The sequence below is a fragment of the Hibiscus syriacus genome, unplaced genomic scaffold, assembly GCF_006381635.1.
Source record: "Hibiscus syriacus cultivar Baekdansim isolate YM2019G1 unplaced genomic scaffold, ASM638163v2 tig00111101_pilon, whole genome shotgun sequence".
Taxonomy (NCBI): domain Eukaryota; kingdom Viridiplantae; phylum Streptophyta; class Magnoliopsida; order Malvales; family Malvaceae; genus Hibiscus; species Hibiscus syriacus.
The window spans coordinates 200,288-225,958 of NW_024062986.1; the positions used below are offsets into that span (position 1 = coordinate 200,288).

General features: G+C 32.6%; 1 long non-coding RNA gene and 3 pseudogenes across 1 annotated transcript; 3 read left to right on the plus strand and 1 right to left on the minus strand.

Annotated features, from left to right (window-relative positions):
* Nucleotides 1-5,301, plus strand: LOC120153633 (annotated as a pseudogene).
* A 10,951-nt stretch (nt 5,302-16,252) lies between these two features.
* On the plus strand, nt 16,253-18,895 carry LOC120153595 (annotated as a pseudogene).
* A 56-nt stretch (nt 18,896-18,951) lies between these two features.
* On the plus strand, nt 18,952-19,487 carry LOC120153598. The gene is made up of 3 exons (XR_005518804.1): nt 18,952-19,196; nt 19,282-19,365; nt 19,450-19,487. It is a non-coding gene; the product is annotated as an uncharacterized LOC120153598 (long non-coding RNA).
* A 3,555-nt stretch (nt 19,488-23,042) lies between these two features.
* Nucleotides 23,043-23,878, minus strand: LOC120153597 (annotated as a pseudogene).
* Nucleotides 23,879-25,671: the final 1,793 nt, after the last annotated feature.

Sequence of the window (25,671 nt, forward strand, 5' to 3'; positions counted from 1 at the left end):
AAATTCTGGTAATTTTTCTGTTAAATTATGTAGTTGAGCAATCTGGGGCCTTTCAAATACATATAAATAAATAATAAAAGTTTACCTGTGACGGCCGTAGGTTGAAATCTCCAATTTTTTCCTTTGATTTTTAGCTTCATTTTCCAAGGTTTCGTTTCTTCTTGAAGTCAAAGGCTTAGGTTCTTTTCTATTTGACGCATTTATCCCCGGTGATTATTGAAGAACGTTCAGAATTTATCTTTTCTTTCCATTAGTTGATCTGTTGGAGGCTTGGAGGTTTCCATTTGGGAAATCCATTGAGTTTTGAGGGCCTATTGGATTAGGGGTTATAAATGCTGAAATTTGACTAATCCCAGTGAAAATAGCTTAGATTAATCCCCTTTGAGCTATTGAGTATTATTGAAGACAACCGTTTTTTCCCCAAGAATGGACCATGTGATTGGTGGTAAGTTCAAGCTTGCAAGAAAGATTGGCAGTGGCTCTTTTGGAGAACTCTATCTAGGTATAATAGTCAAAATCTCTTTGATGGGTTGCTATTCTTTTAATAGAAAAATATGCCTTATTTTTTTCTGTCAGCAATTCAGCATCGTGTCTTTTCTCATTTTCATTTTGTTGTTGAAGGGGTTAATGTGCAAACTGGGGAGGAAGTCGCTGTCAAAATGGTATGTGATCTTTTCTTGAGGATGTGTTCTTTGGTAGTCTCTTTTGTTGGTCGCCTGATGAACTAATGTATATATAAAAAATATATATTATTTCCTGTTCCTAATTTCAGGAATCTGTGAAGACCAAGCATCCACAGCTCCATTACGAGTCAAAATTGTATATGCTTCTTCAAGGAGGAAGTAAGTCTTTGCCTCGTGCTCACTATTGCTTCTCTATCCATCTGGAAAAATGGTTCAATAGTACACCATAATTTAATCGTAGTTGTATCGGGGATAGCCTTTTTCCACTGCTCTATCAGTGTATGATACTCATCATTTTTTCTTTAATTCATAGCTTTACAAGTTAGTCATCATTCAGTTTGCTGTTGGACTTGGTTTAAAATGAAAATAGCAGGTCTTCTTTCCTTTACATGATTTTTGCACTATCAACCTGATGTGTAAACAATTTTTTCAATATGCAAGTGTACAACTTTCTTGAGACATGCTGACAGATTCAGTTTTATCTTGTACATTCTGCTTCTATTTTCTTTTTGGATAATATTTATAAAAGCAATTTTTTTAAAACTAAATAACTTGGTGCGAGTCAACTTTGATTTAGCTGGCATTCCACGCCTCAGATGGTTTGGACTTGAGGCGAATTACAATGTCATGGTAATTGACCTTCTTGGACCTAGCTTGGAAGATTTGTTTAACTACTGCAACAGGAAACTTTCGTTAAAAACTGTGTTGATGCTTGCTGATCAACTGGTAAGTATATAGCATTTTTGTTGTAAAGAATACATTTTCAGAATTTTTTTCATATTGTATTTTCCCTCTTTCCAACCTCTGCTTTCTTATTCCAGATTAGTAGAGTAGAAATATGCACTCAAGAGGTTTTCTCACCGTGATATAAAGCCGGACAACTTCTTGATGGGCTTAGGGCGCAAGGCAAATCAGGTACCAGTTATTGTGTCGGCAAATTAACATTTGCATGCTCATTAGATTGCTAGCACAATCACCTTCAATTTTGGTTACTATAAGAATTTTACTCTATTGCTGGGAATTGGACTTTGTTACACTTAAAAAGTTTGAGTATGATTTATTTACATACTGGTATGATTTTCGTTTTTTGCTTTTAAATTTTGTTGTCACAGGTATATATCATCGATTATGGTCTTGCAAAGAAGTATAGGGATCTTCAGACTCATAAGCACATCCCATACAGGTAATTATTTTTCTGTTGACTTCTTAATACAGAATTTCAGATTTGAAGATCACAAGATATGCTAGTATCTTGTCATAATGCATGCATCAAATTATCAAAATCTTTGCTGCAGAGAAAACAAGAACCTCACGGGCACAGCTCGATATGCAAGTGTGAATACTCACCTTGGAATTGGTGAGTGATGTTACATAATGACAGATATCCAACTGCTCGCTGTAAATATGTCTTGTTTTCTCTGGCAGAGCAAGGTTTACTTTTGTTACTTCTATTAAGATACATTCTTCTATTTTACTGGCAGAGCAAAGCCGGAGAGATGATATGGAATCCATTGGTTATGTGCTCTTGTATTTCCTGAGGGGAAGGTTGAGTATATTGTGCCACATGCTCACTTCATTCAATGTTTTATGCAATTCCTGATGATGTTCGATCTTTACCTATTAATGAATCTTCATTCTTAGTTTTATTCCATCCTCTTTTTGCCACCAGTTTTCTTTCCATTGATTTTTGATTCAATTTAAACAATTTCTCGGCTTCAGCCTTCCTTGGCAGGGGCTAAAAACGGGTACAAGAAAGCAAAAATATGATAGGATTACTGAAAAGAAGGTATCAACTCCTATAGAGGTATGTATCACTTATGTCATCCTTTGACAAGTTGGTTTCCTTTAAGAGAGTAATAATTTGATTGATATAAGATTTCTAGTTCTTCCTCTGTCCCTTTTTTTGGCATGTTTGATAAATACTTCATACATTTTAAAGCATTGAATTCTGTGATGCTAAATTTTCCACTTGAATTTGCTATTTTCACTTTGAATTGCTATTTTCACTAATGTTCTTGAAAGGAAAAGGTTTCCAATTTGTTTTACGTTTAATATAAAAAAAGGGGATGATTTAATTCTTTGATTTTGGTTATAGTGAAGTGTAATTCGGTTTTCCTAACAAATGGAAAGTGCGATATATAACTGAGAAAGTGAATGCATCTATTAAGGCTAAGTTATGTCCGCATTTGATCCCAAAATACATTGTTAATCCATCTTATCGCGTTATTATGTTTCCTTGTTCAGTAATATTGGTTGGTGTGTGTCTAACAGGTGCTCTGTAAGTCATATCCATCTGAGTTTGTAGCATATTTTCACTACTGCCGATCCTTGCGGTTTGAAGATAAGCCAGATTATTCATATTTGAAGAGGCTTTTCCGAGATTTGTTTATAAGAGAAGGTTAGTTATAATCATTGTGGCTTACTCAAAAATGTTCTTTCTGTATATAACATTCTGTTAACACATGCTGAGTGGCTGCTGTTCCCATGGATGTGAAGTCAAACTTTGTTTTCTTTTTCTTTTTCCTTTTTTGGTTCTGTAATCAGCATTGCTGCAGGTTATCAATTCGACTATATCTTTGACTGGACTTTGTTGAAGTACCCACAGATTTCTAGCAGCTCCAAAGAGCGGGTAAGTACTTATAAACTTCTAGCTCTAGGCTTCTGTCTTCTCGGGATATTATAACTCAGGTTTTCCATCCATTTCTCAGCAATCAGGTGGAAAAGCAGGTTTAGCTGCAGGACCAGCCCTTGAAAAACCGGAAAAAAACTCAGGTTTCTTAAACAGTATTAGATTTCTCATTAGGATTACCCGATTGTAACTAAATATCTGTTACTCAACTATTTTGTTTACAAATGGCCATTGTGTTTATCCAAAACAACTTAGGAAATATAAAAGATTGCCATTTATGTTATGGTTGAGCTCTTATAACGTGGATGAGGAATTCCTTTTCTTTACTTTTTCTTTGGAAGAAAATAGTATTTGATGTTTTCATTAATATGATATGATGTTATATTATTTCGTTCCTTTCTCTTGTGGGTTATTCTCTTGAAAAATGGCATTCAGGGGGAAGAGATGTTCGGGATAGACTTGGTGCGGTTGAAGCAATTCCTAAAAGACATATTTCAACTACTAGTCCTCGTCGTGATCATCCTAGATACAAGGCTGTTGAGGATGTATATTTGTCAAAATTTGCGGTGAGCTTCAATTCCCGATACATATTTTCATTTATAACCAAGGATCTGCATTTGAATATTTTTGTTTTTGCCATACTAAAGGATGAGATAACGGATGGCATTCACGATGAAGTGCATAGGTGTATACTATTTTTAGATGACATCGTATTGGTTGATGAGACTAAATTAGAGTTGATACTAAGTTGGAGTTTTCGAAACAATCACTAGAAGCTTGAGAATTAGATTGAGCAGATCGAGGATTGAATATATATGGAGGGTACTTTAAGTGATACCGATATGGTACGAAATCTTAGGCCAACAAAAGCTACATATATAAAAGATAAGTGTAATTGAGATGTGAATTCACTTGTGATAAGACTAGGAAAGATAAAAATTAGAAATGAGGATATTGATTTACAAGTTGGGATAGCTCTTTTGGAGGGTAAGGTGAGAGAAAGTAGTTTTAAATGGTTTGGTCTCGTAGGTCATGGATCGAGGCATGCACTCGTTAGAAAAATAGAGGAAATTGACCTTACACAAGATAAAAAGGTTGAACGGAAAACAAAGGTATAGTACGAGGTGATAAGTAATTAATATGAATACTACTAGAACTTGAAGAAATGACGACGGAGAATAGGAATGGTCGAATGAAAGATGTCTGTGTACCCAATGTAAATGTTTTTATATCTAGATTATTGTAGCTGATACCGAATTTATTCAGATTAATGGTGTTATTGTTTGGTTTGGTTTGGATTAGAGTTGTCTCACGATTGCGATAAAAATGATTCATACACCGAATTGAATTGTTTCTTAGCAAAATGTGTTTACCCTGTCTTTTATTTGTTCATTCATATATATTACATTTTTGGGGGCTCTTGTCCAACATTCTGATAATTTATTGGATTGCAATTTCAGCATCATTATTCAGATAAAAAACGCAGTAGCACTCGATACGGAAGCACTTCAAGAAGAGCTGTAATAGCAAGCAGGGCTAGTTCAGCCGGTGAACTCAATGACATTCCACAAAATCGACGACAACCAACAGGCGGTCGCATCCCTAACACACAAAGAGTCCATCTTGCTGTTGAGGCCAAGGCAGCCCGCTTCACTGCTGGCAGAGGAAGCAGTGACGATGATCTTCTTCGAAGTTTCAAGCTCCTCGCTCTTAAGAAATGACGAGTTCAATTGTAGGCTGATGTTTTTTTTTTTTTAACTTTGACTCACACTGTGTACATGGGACATATATAGAGCCATAGTCACGACCCACAGCAGCACCTCATGTGACTTCCATTACCTTATTACCAATCTTTTTTCCAAGATCCCCCCCCCCTTCAGGGTTTATATTATGGCCATTGTAACATGTTCTAAACATCATGAAAGAGAATTCATGTATCCGAATTTTATGTTATTTGCAACTTAAATAGCTGCAATAAAGAAGAAAAAACCGTTAATCCTCAAAAATTCAACATGACTTCATATATTCGATGAGTATCAGATATGTTTCTTCAATTTCTGATATCTTTGTTTAAATTACACTATGATTCCTTTTTATTTTATCTATTTATGCATAACGTTTTCTATTCATAATTAGAGCTTAATATTTACTTATGTGATATCATTGATAAAAGTTTGTATCTTTGATAACATTTTCCTAAATTAATTTTATTGCTAATCAATTTGTCTTGTTTCATGAATTCTTTCTCGATTAATTTATTATTACTAATGACTTAAAATATTATTATCGTGATTAAAGTATGTAATCCTTTTGTGTTATGTCAGTTTATTTAATGTTTATCATACAAAGTATAAAATACGATATTTCGTATGATATTATAAATGAGATATGCATGTTAGTGGTATGTGTGAATATAAATAAATTAAGCAGTGATGGCTTTTATTATGCTATATGTTGTAAAGTCATATTAAAACTAATATATTGGATGATTTGGTGTGTCATGTGATAGTTAATATACATAAACGAATACCCGAATTATTGAGCCTATCATGTTAAATATATTCAATTCATTAAGATGTCTATAAGCATAATAATATCATCTTATTGGATACATTCGATTTTCTTTAGTGAATGGAAACATAATTTATATGTTTGTTCTAATGCTTCATTCTCTAAAGTGAACGTAACACTGCATGGATACGACAGATGATACAATAGCAACTAAATACTATTAGAGTGATCATAATAATTCTTCTCATCACATGAAATAAAAATAATAATAATAGTTTTTAAGATAATCTCTCAAAGAGTATAAATAACTTTTATTATTAGATATTATATAAAAAGTATTGTTCATTTACTTATCTTATATTTAAATATTTTATGTAATATTTTCTAAGAGAAAATAAAGGCATTTCTCACTCCTATTTTAGTTACTTAATTCAAAAATTTTAATTTAATAATTCAGCTTTATACCTACAACTTTTGATTCTAGAGACAAAAAGGGTTAGGCAGCGCAATGCTAGAGGTCCAGTCTTATTGTGTATCCTTTTAAACTGTTGGCAACGATCAACAAATCGTTTTTATAATCTAGAGATATCCTGTTAATTAAGGGTCAAAGCAAGCAATAAAAGAACTATAAATAAGAGAACTAATACAAGCATATTTTATAATCGCAACAGAACACGCAATAGCTTAAACCAATAAAGATCGAGTAATGTTTGAACTTTTATTGTTAAATGATTAAAAATATTTAGAATAGATATTATACTATAATAATAATAATAAAAAAAACAAAACAAATGTAGGGTAGTGTCTAGGTATGCATGCATGCATACACACAGTTTGCGGTTGATGGAACACAACAGATACTAACATTTTTATTGTATGCAGAAGCCTTACTTTCATATCCCATCTACGAATCTAGAAACATTACATCAGAAAGATAATTATCACATTTACCAGAAAGTTCGGAAACCCAAAGTTGCAATGTATACAATAAACATGGTTTACGGAAGTGAGATGTAACATCCTCAATATCGGGTTAGTGACTAAATTGAAAAGTTTAGGGATTTAAAGTGTAATATTTTGATAGTGGATTAAATGGTAATTATGGAAGAATTGAAAGGGTATTATGGTCTTTTTATGTAAAAGATAATTATCTCTTATTTAAAGAGATAAGCTTATGGGTAAGGAAGTATCTGGAAAGCTACATTCTTCTTCCTTCTTCTTCCCGTGGGTTTACTTCATAAAGGTAAGTTTAATTTTAGTTGGTTAATTCTGGAGTTTTAAGCTTAGTTTTGATTCTTTGGGTATTAAATAAGCTTAAGGAAAGCTTATATGGGATTTAAACAATAAGATAAAGGAATTATGAAGGAATTTGCAATATGAGTTTTAAGATGAAATTTTGATATGGTATGGTTGTTGAAGTTTTATAGATGAATTTGACTTGTCATCAATCTAATTAAGAAGTATGAAGTGTTAGAATTGGAATTAGAACACATTGAAAATTTGGTATGATTTTGAATCTCATATGGAATATAGGATTTTGAGGTTTAAGATGAATAAATGATATAAATTGGTTTAAGTATGTGTACTAGAGTTAAGAATGAAACGGGGATGATATGAAGTGTTTGAGAGGAAATGAGGTAATTTTCGGGCTGAAATATGATTTCTGGGCAAGGGGAATCGGTACCCATTCAAGGGGAACCGATACCCCTTCAAACGACAGAATTCCAGAATGTCTAGAGGGAATAGATACCCCCATAGTAGGGAACCGATTCCCCTAAAGGAAAAATGGGAATATTGGGTTTAATAAGTTCGTTTAAGCTGCTAGTATCTAATTAAAAGGTGTAGGTATCTATGATTACCTCGAAATGTACATTATGTAGATTCTACGCATAGAGAATTCCGGAACGTTTGGCAAGTAAGATCGATCAAGGGAAAGATAAGAGATTGGAATTGACTAGTGAGGCCAGGTGAGTGCATATTCAATAGTATATGATGTGCAATGGGAATAAGACTTGCGATGAGTCTATTTCCTGAAGTGTTACACATGAATGCATGATTAAAGACATGAGTGAATATGCATGTATGTATGCTTGAGTATATGGATTGATTTGTTCTTTTATGTGTTAGATGATAAAAATAAGTAATTACATAAGAAATGTTATGAATTATGTGAGATATAAACTATGTGATCATAGTAAAATATAATTATTACTATATGATAAGTGAAATAAGATGGATACATTGATCTATAGGATGAAGTGAGAATAGTACACTAACTAGGAGATTTGAACATAAATGATAAGAGAACATATAAGATAAGCTAGATGGGAAGGATTCATATGTTTAAATAAAACTATAACACATGGGTTGTATATAGAAAATTATGAAGTTATATGAGAAGATTATAGGTTATATGAAATTGAATTAAGTAAACAGATTATCATATATAGAGAAATAATAGAAGTGAGATATGTTTATAAGTCTGCCCTATGAATATGAATACGAAATATAAGAGTGCTATATGATTATATTAGGATAATCTTGAGGATATATATATATAGATAGATGAATGAAATGAAATGAGTTATATGAATACACAATTATGTGATGAAATGGTGGATTACCGAACATGTGATATATATATATGTCTAAGAGAAGGCATAAGATTAAGATATAAGCAATGTGACTATAAGTGTATGTGCTCTAAGTGATATGACTTATAGATATTTCTATTATAATGTTACATGATATGTTATGTATGTTAAAGGAATATGTGATGGTATAAGAATTGATATGAAATATATATATGTGAAAACAAGTATATGTTATGAGACAAAAACCTATGATTATAAGCTACGTGAAAGTGTTCCTATCTGTATATGAAGTATATGATCTATGTGAACAAGATATGATGAGTATGTGACATGTGAATTATATGGAAATGATCTACGTATAAGTGAACTACGTGACTATGTGATAATATGAAAAGAAGCTATGTGATAAGTGATATGTGAAAGTGAATTACAAGTTATGTGAATATTTGAAATGAAATAAATGATAACGCCCATGTTATGTGTCATGAGAGTAGGGTATAGTTGGCATGCCAAGAGTCGAGGGTCTACGCGGTTCTTCGAGACATATGTATATTCTTTGGAACATGTGTGAAGTCTAGAAAGACACACTTGATCCCTAACATATGTATATGATTCTTAAAGAATTCTATGTGGTCCTTATGGACATTATTATATGGCACTACGGTGCAATTCTATGCGGTTCTTCGGGACATATATTCTTTGGAACATGTGTGAAGTCTGGAAAGACACATACTTGATCCCTAGCATATGTATATGATTCTTAAAGAATTCTACGTGGTCCTTATGGACATCATATGGCACTACGGTGCAATTCTACGGGGCACTTCGGTGCATTTACGAGCTGTGGTGACAGCATAGTGCACAACCTCTATAGACTCACATATCGATAGTTCTCACATATGTACATGGGCTAATCCAGAGATATGAACAAATAGTTAGTGGTATGATAAATGCTATAGAAATGATATGATGTGTGTATAGTGTTTGATTGAAAAGTATGTGATTATATGATAACTGTTAATGATGAATTATGTGTATGTATGTATTTACTGCAATTAATTGATATGATTTTATACGATATGAAAAATGCATGGAATTGCTATAACATGATAGAACAGAACATGCATGTATCAATATATGTTTTAAAGTGCATTATAAGTTGTTATGCCTCACTAAGTCTTCGACTTAGCGTGTGATTGTTTCACACGTAGGTTTCGAGAAGAGTAAGGAGTGATGCGGAGCAAGACAGGTCAGTTTTCCTTACCAAAAGATCAGATCAGAAATAGTTGACAAAGTATTTGGTTATGTATAAAGTGTTGGCATGTAATAAGTTATTAAGTACGAGCACTCTGATAAAGTCTTTATTTTGATTTAAATAAGTTTTAAATTTCCCGGGATTTTTCTTAAGAGTCAGGTTTGAAAAGTCAATGTGCCACTTCGGACTCGTATCGGGTCGGATACGGGTTGGGGGTGTTACATTTAATGGTATCATAGCTATGGTTAGCCGATTCTCGGCATAAACCGAAGTCCAAAATGTCATAAAAGGTGTACATGCCAACATAGATTGAAAAATTTCTGATCTGATAGTAAGGAATACGTTTTCTGCTAATAAAATAAGAATAGTGTTATACAGTAGAAATCCAATCGTGATAATTTTGAAGTAAGTGAAAGGTGATATTCCTGATTGTGATAGCTATTCACTTGCCCTGGCCAGGCAGGATGAAGAGCGGACACCTCAGGAAATGCCTAGTAAGATCAAAAGTTGATTTCAGAAAGCTGAAATCATATCTGATAATGATAGAAAATTTTCATCGTTTGGAATCGGAAAAACGATGTAGAGTAGTTTTGCTATTATGTGAATAAGATAGAAGATGGTGAACGGGTGTCACCATAAGATGTTAAAAAGATCTAATGACGTGATGATACGTATAGAAGAACTCAAGGATAGTGCATCAGTGACAAGCGTATAAGATGTATAAGTCAGAGCTTATGAGTTTGAAACGAAGTGATAAATTTGCGCATAACAAGAGTATGTTTATGAAAGGGTTTGCAGTTAAGATGGAAAGAGTTAGCATTGGCTAACTAGAGTATGTGATAAAATGTACTGGAATTATAAGATTATAGATATTGTCAGGATATGATAACCAGATCTGCAATGGATCTGGATACAGTTGCATATTTGGATCATAGTAATGTGGTATAGTAAAGGAAAAGGAAGTAAGAATTTGTATATTTAAATAAAGCTGAGGATGATAAGAAGAGTTTGAGAATATGTATATCGATGATCAGATTATAAGACACAGGAAGTCAGAATGTTGAGTTTGAGCAAAAGAAATTTCAGGATATATGAGAATAGAGGTGAAATTGATAAGTTGAGTAAGTGATTTTTAAGATAATTTCGATTTGAAAGGAGTATGTGTTGGTTGATTAGGGTTTGTACCCTAGATTGAACATATATTGACTAGCTGTCAGAGTAAAAGTGATAGAGTTATAAGATTGAAGGAAAAGATAAAGTTGAGTTAATTGATTATGATGTGAATTTGAATATGGTTGTATATTCTGAGCAGATAGCTATGATGTAGAAACTGAGATAAGTATTTGCATGGAACCTTCAGAAAGAAAAATACAAGTATAAGAATGATAAAGAATGAAGTTATGTATAAGAAATGGGTTATCAGAGTAATGAGGATGCAATGAATTGGTACATAAAGATGAGTATAAGTGATAAGACAGAGTATGTGAATATGAAAGGAAATAGATTTATGTATAAGGAAAAGGAATAAAGAAAGGAAATGGATTGATTTAAAAGAATCAGATACAATAATATGGAAGTACAGAGGACAATTTTGATATAGAAATAAGACAAGTGTGCAAGGTGATGTGAAATATGTTTTGACTCTTTAAAGTATATGTTTAATCACATTGAAGAAGATTTAAAGTTGTGTTTGGTCAATGAGGACGAAATACAAGTTTGGTATGGTTATAAGGTAATTAGAAAAGTTATGAAGAAATAGATGGATTTGTGATATAAGATGGATGTTACTGTCAACATAATGAGGACATTATATTGAATTTTAGAAAGGTCAAAGGAAAAGATGCATAATCGAATGAGAGAAAAGACAACATGGATTGGTATTACTGGTTATTGTGATATGAAAGCAATAGAAGAGGATGTATAAACGAAAGATAGTCGGGAAAAACTAAAGGATTAAAAAGTAAGTTTCTGATGATGACAAGAAAGAATAAGTCAGGAAGCAACATAAGAACATTAGAAGATATGTTCTTACTAAGATGTTCAGTGAAAATTCGCGGACGATTTTCTTAAAAGGAGGGGAGATTTGTAACATCCTCAATACCGGGTTAGTGACTAAATTGAAAAGTTAGGGATTTAAAGTGTAATATTTTGATAGTGGATTAAATGGTAATTATGGAAGAATTGAAAGGGTATTATGGTCTTTTATGTAAAAGATAATTATCTCTTATTTAAAGAATAAGCTGATGGGTAAGGAAGTATCTGGAAAGCTACATTCTTCTTCCTTCTTCTTCCCGTGGGTTTACTTCATAAAGGTAAGTTTAATTTAGTTGGTTAATTCTGGAGTTTTAAGCTTAGTTTTGATTCTTTGGGTATTAAATAGCTTAAGGAAAGCTTATATGGATTTAAACAATAAGATAAAGGAATTATGAAGGAATTATGAAGGAATTTGCAATATGAGTTTTAAGATGAAATTTTGATATGGTATGGTTGTTGAAGTTTTATAGATGAATTTGACTTGTCATCAATCTAATTAAGAAGTATGAAGTGTAGAATTGGAATTAGAACACATTGAAAATTTGGTATGATTTTTGAATCTCATATGGAATAGGATTTTGAGGTTTAAGAAAATAAATGAATATAATTGGTTTAAGTATGTGTACTAGAGTTAAGAATGAAAAAGGGGATGATATGAAGTGTTTGAGAGGAAATGAGGTAATTTTCGGGCTGAAATATGATTTCTGGGCAAGGGGAATCGGTACCCATCAAGGGGAAGTATGAAGTGTTAGAATTGGAATTAGAACACATTGAAAATTTGGTATGATTTTTGAATCTCATATGGAATATAGGATTTTGAGGTTTAAGATGAAATAAATGAATATAAATTGGTTTAAGTATGTGTATAGAGTTAAGAATGAAAAAGGGGATGATATATGAAGTGTTTGAGAGGAAATGAGGTAATTTTCGGGCTGAAATATGATTTCTGGGCAAGGGGAATCGGTACCCATTCAAGGGGAACCGATACCCCTTCAAACGACAGAATTCCAGAATGTCTAGAGGGAATCGATACCCCCATAGTAGGGAACCGATTCCCCCTAAAGGAAAAATGGGAATATTGGTTTAATAAGTTCGTTAAGCTGCTAGTATCTAATTAAAAAGTGTAGGTATCTAATGATTACCTCGAATGTACATTTATGTACATTCTACGCATAGAGAAATTCCGGAACGTTTGGCAAGTAAGATCGATCAAGGGAAAGATAAGAGATTGGAATTGACTAGTGAGGCCAGGTGAGTGCATATTCAATAGTATGATGTGCAATGGGAATAAGACTTACGATGAGTCTATTTCCTGAAGTGTTACACATGAATGCATGATTAAAGGCATGAGTTGAATATGCATGTATGTATGCTTGAGTATATGGATTGATTTGTTCTTTTATGTGTTAGATGATAAAGTATAAGTAATTACATAAGAAATGTTATGAATTATGTGAGATATAAACTATGTGATCATAGTAAAATATAATTATTACTATGATAAGTGAAATAAGATGGATAACATTGATCTATAGGATGAAGTGAGAATAGTACACTAACTAGGAGATTTGAACATAAATGATAAGATGAACATATAAGATAAGCTAGATGGGAAGGATTCATATGTTTAAATAAAACTATAACACATGGGTTGTATGATAGAAAATTATGAAGTTATATGAGAAGATTATAGGAGTTATATGAAATTGAATTAAGTAAACAGATTAGATCATATATAGAGAAATAATAGAAGTGAGATATGTTTATAAGTCTGCCCTAGATGAATATGAATACGAAATATAAGAGTGCTATATGATTTATATTAGGATAATCTTGAGGATATATATATAGATAGATATGAATGAAATGAAATGAGTTATATGAATACACAATTATGTGATGAAATGGTGGATTACCGAACATGTGAATATATATATGTCTAAGAGAAGGCATAAGATTAAGATATAAGCAATGTGACTAAGTGTATGTGCTCTAAGTGATATGACTTATAGATATTTCTATTATAATGTTACATGATATGTTATGTATGTTAAAGGAATTATGTGATGGTATAAGAATTGATATGAAATATATATGTGAAAACAAATATATGTTATGAGACAAAACCTATGATTATAAGCTACGTGAAAGTGTTCCTATCTGTTATATGAAGTATGATCATATGTGAATAAGATATGATGAGTATGACATGTGAATTATATGGAAATGATCTACGTATAAGTGAACTACGTGACTATGTGATAATATGAAAAGAAGCTATGATAAGTGATATGTGAAAGTGAATTACAAGTTATGTGAATATTTGAAATGAAATAAATGATAACGCCCATGTTATGTGTCATGAGAGCTAGGGGTATAGTTGGCATGTCAAGAGTCGAGGGTCTACGCGGTTCTTCGAGACATATGTATATTCTTTGGAACATGTGTGAAGTCTAGAAAGACACATACTTGATCCCTAGCATATGTATATGATTCTTAAAGAATTCTATGTGGTCCTTATGGACATTATTATATGGCACTACGGTGCAATTCTATGCGGTTTCTTCGGGACATATGTATATTCTTTGGAACATGTGTGAAGTCTGGAAAGACACATACTTGATCCCTAGCATATGTATATGATTCTTAAAGAATTCTACGTGGTCCTTATGGACATCATTATATGGCACTACGGTGCAATTCTACGGGGCACTTCGGTGCATTTATACGAGCTGTGGTGACAGCATAGTGCACAACCTCTATAGACTCACATATCGATAGTTCTCACATATGTACATGGGCTAATCCAGAGATATGAACAAAAATAAGTTGTGGTATGATAAATGCTATAGAAATGATATGATGTTGTATAGTGTTTGATTGAAAAAGTATGTGATTATATGATAAACTGTTAATGATGAATTATGTGTATGTATGTATTTACTGCAATTAATCTGATATGATTTTATACGATATGAAAAATGCATGGAATTGCTATAACATGATAGAACAGAACATGCATGTATCAATATATGTTTTAAAGTGCATTATAAGTTGTTATGCCTCACTAAGTCTTCGACTTAGAGTGTGATTGTTTCACACGTAGGTTTCGAGAAGAGTAAGGAGTGATGCGGAGCAAGACAGGTCAGTTTTCCTTACCAAAAGATCAGATCAGAAATAGTTGACAAAGTATGTATTTGGTTATGTATAAAGTGTTGGCATGTAATAAGTTATTAAGTACGAGCACTCTGATAAAGTCTTTATTTTGATTTAAATAAAGTTTTAAATTTCTCGGGATTTTTCTTAAGAGTCAAGGTTTGAAAAGTCAATGTGACACTTCGGACTCGTATCCGGGTCGGATACGGGTTGGGGGTGTTACATGAGATATGAGCTTTCTGATGTCTGTTCCATTTGGAATTTGCATGCACCTTGAGCATATGCTGAATTATGATTCAAGTAGATAGAATGCTCATTTGGCAACATACTGAATGACAATGAAGAGGCGGTTGGTTCAATGACAAAGCATTGTGTTCACCATTAGAATTCCCCGGAGAATGGTTTCCAAAACCCCAAGGGTCCGAGCTGAAAGTTCTGGAGCCTTCAGCAGCAGTGGGGTCTGAATGGTTAAACCTGCAGCTTGATCTATATCCACAAGAAATAGCACGCATATAATATGGACATTCTTTCTCCAACTGAAATGAACGTAGAATTAGTTCACATTGTGCGCCGAAAAGGTAGATATGAGAGAAAACAACACTATAATGCTGTAAAACATAAAATTTATACCCTTCGAATTGGCAGGTCTAGGAAGTTGAGTTCTAGCGGAGGTTGATTAAACATAAGACTTTAAAAGTTATTCTATTTTAATCTAGGATACATACAAGAGAGTATATATTCTAAATATTTTTAAACATTTGACAATAAAGGTTCAAACACCCTTACAGTATTTGATGCTCGAATCTCAGACTTTTAGGGATAACAATCATTTCATAGCTTGGTTCATGCAATTATAAATGTAATTATTATCTTATACTAAATATAAAAATCATTATAATACAATTATTACCTTCCGGTCACATTTTAGTAGGTGGCAATGGACTTGCAACAGTAAACCAGAGACCCGTCCAATCTCCACTGACCGGCTACAAAGAAAATCAGATTGATTATCTAACTTAACCATTTTAGCATATGAACACCAGATGTTTTTTCTTTTCTTTGATATTCTTGTTGGTTGCTGGAAAAAAATAATAAATGTAAAATTGAGCAATGAGAGATTTTTTTCTCTTTCCATTATGACTGATTGTCGATCACATGACTATCATTTTTTTTTCTTGTTGGACTGTGTCGTTTAATCTTCGAACTTTTCATTATGGTTTTGAAGAATATCTTTGTTTAATCTTTGTCCAATATTGGAACTACTGTAATAATCAGAAGATTTGAGATCGAAACACATGTCAAAATCTAATAACCTGTTCATTCCACTTGTCTCGTCTGTTGTCCGACAACAGGTTGTCGTTTAGGAAGCCTTTTTTTCTCGTCTTTCCATTAATTCCTCTGCATCGTTATTGCATTAACTGTCTTCGTCTCCGACAAAGAAGAGAAAAGGAAGAAAAATAAGAAGGTTTCGATGGAGGAATGTCTGAAAAATGTTTGTCCCTTTGCTTGAATCCTCACTCTACCATGTAAGCTTTGAAATAAACAAACAATCCAATGTAAAGATTCCATATTTGGAAGTATATCTTATTCAGAATTTGCTTTCCTTGTATTTGTATTTTCCGTGATAGGGTGATGAGTTATGTTTAAATTTGAATCCACCATTGATGATCTAATGATGATTCAAAGGAGAGATTTCTGGGTTTTAAGGGAATTCAAATGTTAATGTATGTTTTGTTTCAGTTCTTTTTATCAACGGCAATTGATTTAATGATCGCTTATTCATAGTTTGATTGTGTTTGGTTGGCAGTGAATGATTAGGACACTTGTTTAGATGGTCTGTTGTGCTGCAAAAAATAGAAAATGATGTTTTATAAAGCTGCCGGAACAGAGGAGTTAGATGCATTCTATCCGATTAGAAAAGAATGTGTAGCCAATGTCCCTAAGACTCGATTTCGGCCGAGGGTGTGCATCTTTTTTATTCACCACATCTCTTACTCGAGTTTTCGATTCCGTTCTGTTTGTATGTCTAGCCTTTTTTTCTTAGAAAGTATACCATCTTATTGGTTATGATCTTACAATAGTTGATCTATTTTTTCAGGCAGGGAAAACTCTCAGCGCGAGACGATGGCATGCTGCATTCTCTGCTGATGGTCACCTCGATATGGAAAAAGTTATTCGACGGATCCAACGAGGGGTATGCTTCTTTCCATTATTACGTTGCTTGGCTTCACACTTATTCGACTTTGAACTGTGGTTTGCATATGCTGATCTACTTATATCTGTCAAAAGTTGAACATTATTAATTTTACTTGATTATTTCCGGGTTAGGGTATTCACCCTTCAATCAAGGGGGTTGTTTGGGAGTTCCTTTTAGGTTGCTTTGATCCTGAGAGTAGCTTCGACGATCGGAATCAGCTTAGACAGGAAAGGAGGTGACAACTTCTTTTAGCATCTCAGAAATTGTAAATAATTTTTCATCGTTAGCAGCACTCATATTTTGACTTGATATGCAGTGTTAATTAAGGTCATTTTGTTCAAAGTAGTAATTTTATTGTGCCCTATAAATTATTCATAATTTTAACCTTTTCTTTCCTTTGTCATCCGTGTTTTGATTTTATGAATTCGGACATTGTGACAATTTATCGCACTAAGCATCACAGGGAGCGTTATGAGACGTGGAAGACTGAATGCCAAAATATAGTGCCCGTCATCGGGAGTGGAAAGTTCATTACAACACCAATTATCACCGATAATGGCCAACCAATAGAAGTTGAAGATGAACCCATGATCAATTCTGTTCCAGACAAGAAAGCGGCTCAGTGGATGTATTTCTTGCATCAAATCGGTATGTATGATGTACCATTTCATGCTCAGCTAATTCAATTTTTCATAACTTATGTTGATTCTTGAGTTACCGTTCAGCCTCTTTTGTACTTTTATTACTTATAACATAAGTTCGTAGATGTCCGTTCAGGCTTTTTTTTTAGGATACAATTCTTATGGCCTCTATTTGAGGCTTTAGGTCAACAGTTCTAAATGCATTGCAGGTTTGGATGTTGTTCGAACCGATCGAGCACTTGCCTTTTACGAGAGAGAAACTAATCAGGCAAACTTTGGGATATTCTCGCTGTATATTCATGGATGGAATGATATCGGTTATGTGCAGGGTGAGTTGTTACTGTCGGTAGTATTATTCATTACCAAGCTGAAGTTTGATTGTTCCCCGACAATCTTTGACGTATTCCTTCCAAGCAGGAATGAATGACATATGCTCTCCAATGGTAATTCTTTTTGACAATGAGCAGATGCATTTTGGTGTTTTGAGCGTGCAATGCGAAGGCTGGTACTCTTGTTTCGTGCAACATTGTTGCTTGATTATTTGATTTCGATGCTAAATATTCATGAAACGATAAATCATTAGGTCAATACCATATAGGGGAAGATTCATGAAAACTTTGGTTTTCATGCTGGTTTATATCCGTGAATGTGTTAAGAGACTTTTCGACTTCTTGTTCGTAACAGAGGGATAACTTTAGATGCGATACAACTTCAATGGGAGTGCAATCCCAGCTCGTTACACTTTCACAAGTAATTAAAACCGTTGATCCGAAGCTTCATCAACACCTTGGTACGCATTCCTTTGCCCCGTTATTTTTTTTTATGCCATTTGAATCTCAAGATCGACTTCTGCTCATCCAAAACCTGGTGAAAAAGACAAAGAAGATGCACCGAGTGCTTTTCACAGTCTTAATGCTCGTCCGAAGCTTCATGGACATCGAATGTGTACCAGAAACGCCACATTTGCCATCTTCATAGTCTCATAGTTTTATGTTGTTCAACTAAACCTCATTGAGTTCATAACAGAGGAGCTCGATGGTGGGGAGTATTATTTGCATTCCGAATGCTGATGGGTACTTTTCCGAAGAGAGTTCTCCTTCGTCGATTTCATTGTATCTTTGGAGGTGACTAATTTGTGTTTTCAATTGCTATCTGGGCAAATGCCATTGTTGTATTAGTTTGTTTTGAGTTCGGTCTCTTTATACGTGTTCATTCTAAGACAGGATTGACATCCATTCCACAGGTAATGTGGGCAATGGAGTATAACCCTCATATTTTCTTGAGTATGAGACCGCTGATTCATCCTCTGATACAACTCTGCAGTAACATCTGATCAGAAGGTGTTTAAAGCAGTGTGGAAAGTTTGAAAGAATAAACATGCAGAACGGATGGTCGGATAAAAACGGTGCGCTCTCATTTTCTTAATCGCAAGCGTTCTCGAGACCAAGAATAAACAGATTCTAAAGGAGGCCAAGGGTATAGACGACGTCGTCAGCGTATCTCTCGTTCTCTCCCCTTTGTGTATGTAAAATCCCATACATAACCCATCGTATCTCTGATCGTGAACGCCTTTTTTTCCAGATAATGGGCGATATTGTTGGAAACTTGGATGCCAAGAAAGCATGTGAAAACGCATTGAAGATTCAAAACAAGTACATGAAAAAGGTAACATAAACAGCTTTATGTATATCAAAATACTTCTTTAAATGGATGGAGTGATGCATTCATATGTGTTACTTTTACGTGCAGACCAAGAATGATAGTTGCAGATCATCTAAAATATCAAAAATCTAATTTAAACTTTTACAGCCATTTATTTGGAGATTTTTCATGTATTTTATTTTATTTCGAAAACTAAAGTTATTGGTTCATGTATTATTTTTGAGAACTTGAAATTCCTTCATGTATAAATGGGAATTTACCTTATTTTTTTAATCTAACATGTTGATTAAATCATAGGGGTTTTATGAGACTCGTTAATTGATTGAATGATCAAGGATGTGTATGTTGTCTCATTTTACGTGGATTCAAGTTCAACATTTATTTAGTATGTAATATCTCTTTATTTAATTAAAAAAATCAAAGGGGTTTATACTATTAAACTTGTGTAAGGGTCCAATACTTTCAAATGGGAAAATATAAAAAATATAAATAAATAAAATCCACTTTTTAAGTCATGCAAATGCATCATAAAACATCTAGTTTAAAATATTTTAAAGAAAAAAATTAACGCATTAAACAATTTGAGATTAATTAAGTTTCGAAAGCATTATGGCACAATGTTATAGTATCAAACAATTTATATATAATAAATTGATAAAAAAACGATAATTTAAAATTATGTATTTTAATAATTGAACTCCTTTCAATTTTGTATAGTATGAGGGATGGGTTTTGACAATTAAATTAGAGGAATAATTTCTAAATTTCTTTACTGGTCCCCGGGTTTTATGGGTTAATTACACTTTAGGTGCCGGCCAAATTAAATAAAGATCTCTAAATTTTCTGGTTTAATTCTTTTTAGGTTCCATAAATTTTGCAATTAATCAATTTCACCTTATCTAATCATTTTTTTATTTAAATAAGCATATGTCTCTATAAATTTAACTTCTTCAGAAGTTAGACTATAAAGTTTATGTTTATGAATTTTCCAAAACATGGTTGTAGACCGGGATGGGGTTGAGTGGTGATGGAGTGCGATCATAATCTTTCAAATATTTTAAATATTTTTTATAGATATTTAATTTTATATCTTCTAAATTTTATAATTTAATACACCTTAAATATTAACATAACTTCTTAATTATATATATATATATATATATATATATATATATATTGTGTTTTTTTTTTATTGTAGACATTTATTTATGAATAAAAGATAATAATCTAAATTGACAAACTAAAATAGAACAATTTGTTAAAAAACTTCCTAAATTTAGTATTTTTTAAAAAAAATTATTTAATGGTAGTAGTAGTTGAAGAAGACTAGCCAATCTAACACCATTGAATTAACGCAAGTTCTGTTCAATTTTAGTAAATTTTTTCCATTTTACTCTCTTTTTCTTTTACCTTATGTCTTCAGGGAGGGAAATAATTCTTCTTTTCTTTTGAATTTACAAGATTCTTTGCGTTTCTTATGAAAACAAGATATAGTCTCATCAGTTTCCTAGACAGAAAAAATGTTCCAGTTCTAGGAGAAAATCAATGCTTGGATACTAAGAAAATCTGGGTTTTCTCCGTCTCCTCTTTTTGGGGTTTCAGGTTCAGAGTTGAAGCTAATCAAAATTCAAAGAGGCTGCTTTAGTTTAGACATCGAAGGTAAAGGGGTCACCAAAATGGCGGCAAACAACACCAAGATGAAGGGCCTGCTAAAAGGCCTTAAATACTTTTCTCGTATATTTGGTACGCTGCTGCAGATTCTTTTATACATTTCTCAAATATAGATGTATTGGTTTGGTTTGCATAATAATGGCAAAATGAAGAGCCCGAAATGCAGACTGGTCTGCCAACAGATGTAAAGCATGTGGCTCACGTAGGGTGGGGTGGTTCATCTGTAAATGCTGCTACTGCACCCAGCTGAGTAATAATAATATACGACTATCATAGTAAATGTTTTCATTGTATTATAATCACAAAAAAATAAAATTTGTCAATGTGAAAATGGAAACAACATGATTCATATAAAATGCAGACGAATGGGTTTAAACCACCAGAACCTTTGGCTAATGGAGAAGTAAGGGAGGAGGAACCTTCCAAATTTGTCTCTCAAGGTACAACATGTATTGCTTTAGGATTTATTACACTAACAATCTGTTTGTTTTATTGTAATTGATTTTTTTAATTTATTATTTTTTAACGTTTTGTTAACGGTAAATAAATTGTTCAATGTAATTCATTTTCTTGATCAATAAAAATGATTTACGGTGTGATTTAATTTTTACGCCATTGTTATAATTTAATATATTATTTTTGACAAGACAAACAATAAGTGCCTAGATCATCAAAGTGTAGAGTTCAACTGCGCATGAAAATATAGATTCTTCATTAAAAGAGAAACGTGAAAAAGTCTCACGAAGTCTAAACTCTTCACCAACATCAGCCAAATCAGAGCTGCCTAAATCATCACGGCTAAGTTCATCTGCAAGTGCATACGGGGAATGCAGAAAGGAAAGACGAGATAAGCCTAACCCATCTTCAAACTTAACTCTTCTTCAGGTACTACTAGGAAGCCTAGAAAAGTACTCGATGATCTGAGCCAAACGTCCGAGTCGAACTTGACTCGGAATATGTCCCAAAGAAAAGTTTTTGTCGGAAAAGGTTGAAAGACACCACTGCCGGTATCGTGACCTCGAGGCGAACCAGACCACCTACAACACGATTCTGAAACGAGTTAAGGCCCAAGTCTAGAACCCGAGAGGAACAACGAGTTAGTGATGCGCGTTCAAGTTTTGAAGAAGGTACCACCATCGAAGCTTAATCGATGTTGATAAATTAGAGGAAACCGAAAACTAAAATTTACATTCTTTCATCTTATTTTTTATTTTTACCACAATGGGGAAACTTGTAATAAGATATAATATTGGATAGTCATAAATAATATATTTAAAAATATAAAAGTATGTAATCAATTTTTTTCCGATAAATACATAAAAATATGGAAACCATAAAAACTTTGTCCCCGTTGTATTTGTACCTAACTTTTTTATATTTGTTAGGATATGCAAAACACATGAAAAATTACATAAATAAAATATTAAATTATAAAAAATTCAAACTTATTTAATAGGCTATGAAAACAATGTGCACCTTACCTACTATACAATCTTACAAAGTCAATTCCAATATCAGCTTTAAAAGAAGAAGAAAACTGTTAGGCGTTAGCCCCTTCTTTAGTAGTTTCCATTACGAAGTATTCCAAACTGGATTTACCTTAAAAAAAACCAACCCGAAATTTATGAATTTCATAATCACTTGTGCTATACATCATCTTTCTATTGTTCATATCAAATTTCTCTAAAATTCTTTCCTTATATTCCTCTAGCCGGCCGGTTCATGGTTTTTCTAGTTCTTCTGAATCCAACCTATCTTTAATCTTTACCAATATCTCACCCTTCAGTTTTTTTTTCCTCTTATTTTCTTAATATCAACAATTTTCCATTTTAATTTAACTCTTTTTTACGTTTATGTATCAAAACAATTAATGATGGCAGAACTGCATCTTGTAAATCTGAAGATAGCAAGTTTGGTGCAATCAGATGAAGTCCTTGCATGGAAATTCACCTTTAATCAACGTAAACAAAGATGATTATGGGAATCAAAGAAAACATTTTCTGATATTTATTGCAATATAATTCAGATCATACTCTAACAACATCAGATTTACATGCATGAATGAATGCATATCTCGTGCACACATTCAGATTTAAAAAGGAAAAAGATAAATAAAAAACTAAACTATTGAACTGAGGCTGTGTACTCCACAGAACTTCTCCAGTTGGACGGAGGAAAAAAAGGATAAAATACTTCTAAAAAAAATTAAAAAGAGAGGGAGAGAACGGTGGCCAATGGGTGTCTGGACGTGTGAGAAAACAACCTCACATCTGTAAGAAACGAGCGAGTTGGCTAGGGTTGACGATGCCCGGTATGTGGGCCCCATCTGTCTTCAGCAAGCTCGCCACTTCAACGTACCTTTGGCGCTTCTCCTCCCTCGGCTCCGGCTTCGGTTCGGCGTCGCCGGCTCTGGATCTCGTTTAGATCCACGTCTTCTCCGATTCCCCTCTTGGATTCGGCGGCCGTTTGCGGCGGTCGATCCGGGTCCCACGTTTGGCCGAACAGCGTCCCCTTGGTGAGGTACTCGTGGGCCAGGATCCAGCCAGGAGCTGGTTGGAGAGGACCGGCTGAGCGGCTTTTTCGGAGCGGCTAACGGGACAGCCGGTTTGGGTAACTTTGTGAGTGTGGGGCTTAACCGTTTGAGGTCAAAATCTTCTCTCTTTCCTCTTGTTGGTGGGAATGGAAACCCGACGGGGTGGTAACGCATCGTTTTGGTGTTCATTATTCCGCACTTTATAGTACATGCCACGTCAAAAAAATCTATTATAAATAAAGGATGGAATTTTCTATTAAAAAAGCAACTTTTTTTAATATTTAAGAAAAAAAAGTTATCTGGGTAAATAACGAAAGCAAAAATAGCGAAGAGTAAAAAAAGGAAAAAGAAAAAATACTGCAGGATAAAAGTAAATATTTTAAAAATGAAAAGTAAAATATTTGAGGAAAAAAGTTAAAAAAATGACAGTGGCCGGAATCTGGCTTTAGGAACAAAAGCGAAGAAGGAAGAAAGGGAGAGTGATTGAGAAATTTCTTCACAAGACAGAAATTAAAGAGCTGATAGAAAAAGAGGGAGATATCGTTTTGTTTTTTATAGGGAAGGGGTTGAGAATTAGCCCTTAAGATTAAGTAAATTCCAATATTGCCATCAAGAACTGAAATTACGAAAATATCCTCCATTCATATCTCATGAGTCATGACTTGTTTTTGTTGTTATACTTGTATTTTCATATTATAAATTACTTATTTTAGAAATTTAATATGATAAACCGAATTTTATATAAAAACAAAATTATATTTTTATAAATATACATATAACCTAATTTAATAGAATTGTTTTTATAATTAAACCTCGTGTAAAATGGGAATTGAGGACATGATTTAAGAGTGTAAAGATAGAAGATTCTTGTTTAGCTACATAGGATAGGATTGATGGGCATTTTATTATTATTATTATTTTAAATAATATAATATGTTAGAACTAGTATATATTTATAATTGTTTTAACTAATTAACAATGCATACATATCTTATAATTGGATTGTTTAAATTCAAAAAATTTCGTAAAATCACTTGATGAGTTCACACTTTTATTATTGTTATTAATGTTTTTATTAATTCTAACTTTTATTCCTCTTCCGTGCAATAATATTTATGAATATTCTATTACTAAATAATAATAAATTGTAATTACGAAATTACAAATTTAGACACAAAAATACTCGAATTATAATTCCGACTCAACTTCTTTCTCAATGTATTTCTCTTTTATATTTATATACTAAATATAATTTTTCTTTCTTAAATAAATAAGATAATTGTATCGAAATAAATAAATAAGATGATTACTAATTCAAATCCTAAATTTAATATAAATGGATTTTAAATTTATAAAAATTATTTACTAACTATAATTGTATCATTTAGATATAAATGTAACATTCGAATGCAACTAATCTATTTCCACACATAAAATCCTCATAATGAAGAAGATTAAGCAAATATATACCTTACATTTAAGAAAATCCCCTGATGGGTTAATTCCAAATGTGACACTAGAGGGGTAAGTGGACAATTAGTAGTGTTTACGGTCAGTTAATTATATTATTTAACCTAAACAATTTAATTAATTATTATAACAATTATTGATTTTTATTAGTCGTAATTTAACTATTTAAAATTAATTAATTATTAATAGTTCTGTTATAAGTTATTCTATAATCTATTGTAAAAAAGTTCACATATTTTTATAAGCATAATAAAACTATCTTCCTAATTAATAATTTAATATTATATTATAATTTTCATGAATAAATACTTAAACAGAGATATTTTAAACGTAAACTTCCTACTTAATTTAAAAGAACTATATAATAATTAGTATATCAACATACTACATATGTTGTCTTTGTTTAAAGTTACAACGCAATATAAAATACACTATCATTAACGAGAAATTTAAGAACGAGAGTCTAAAATTTTAATTTATTGTTTAAAAATAATGAGTATGTAATTTTTTTATTTTTAACCTTAATATATTAAATTAAATTTAAATATTTTTCTATAATAATGGGATGTACGTGACTCCCTAAAGAGCTTAATAAATCTGTCACGATTTTGAATAGATCATCGGGTTAATACTTA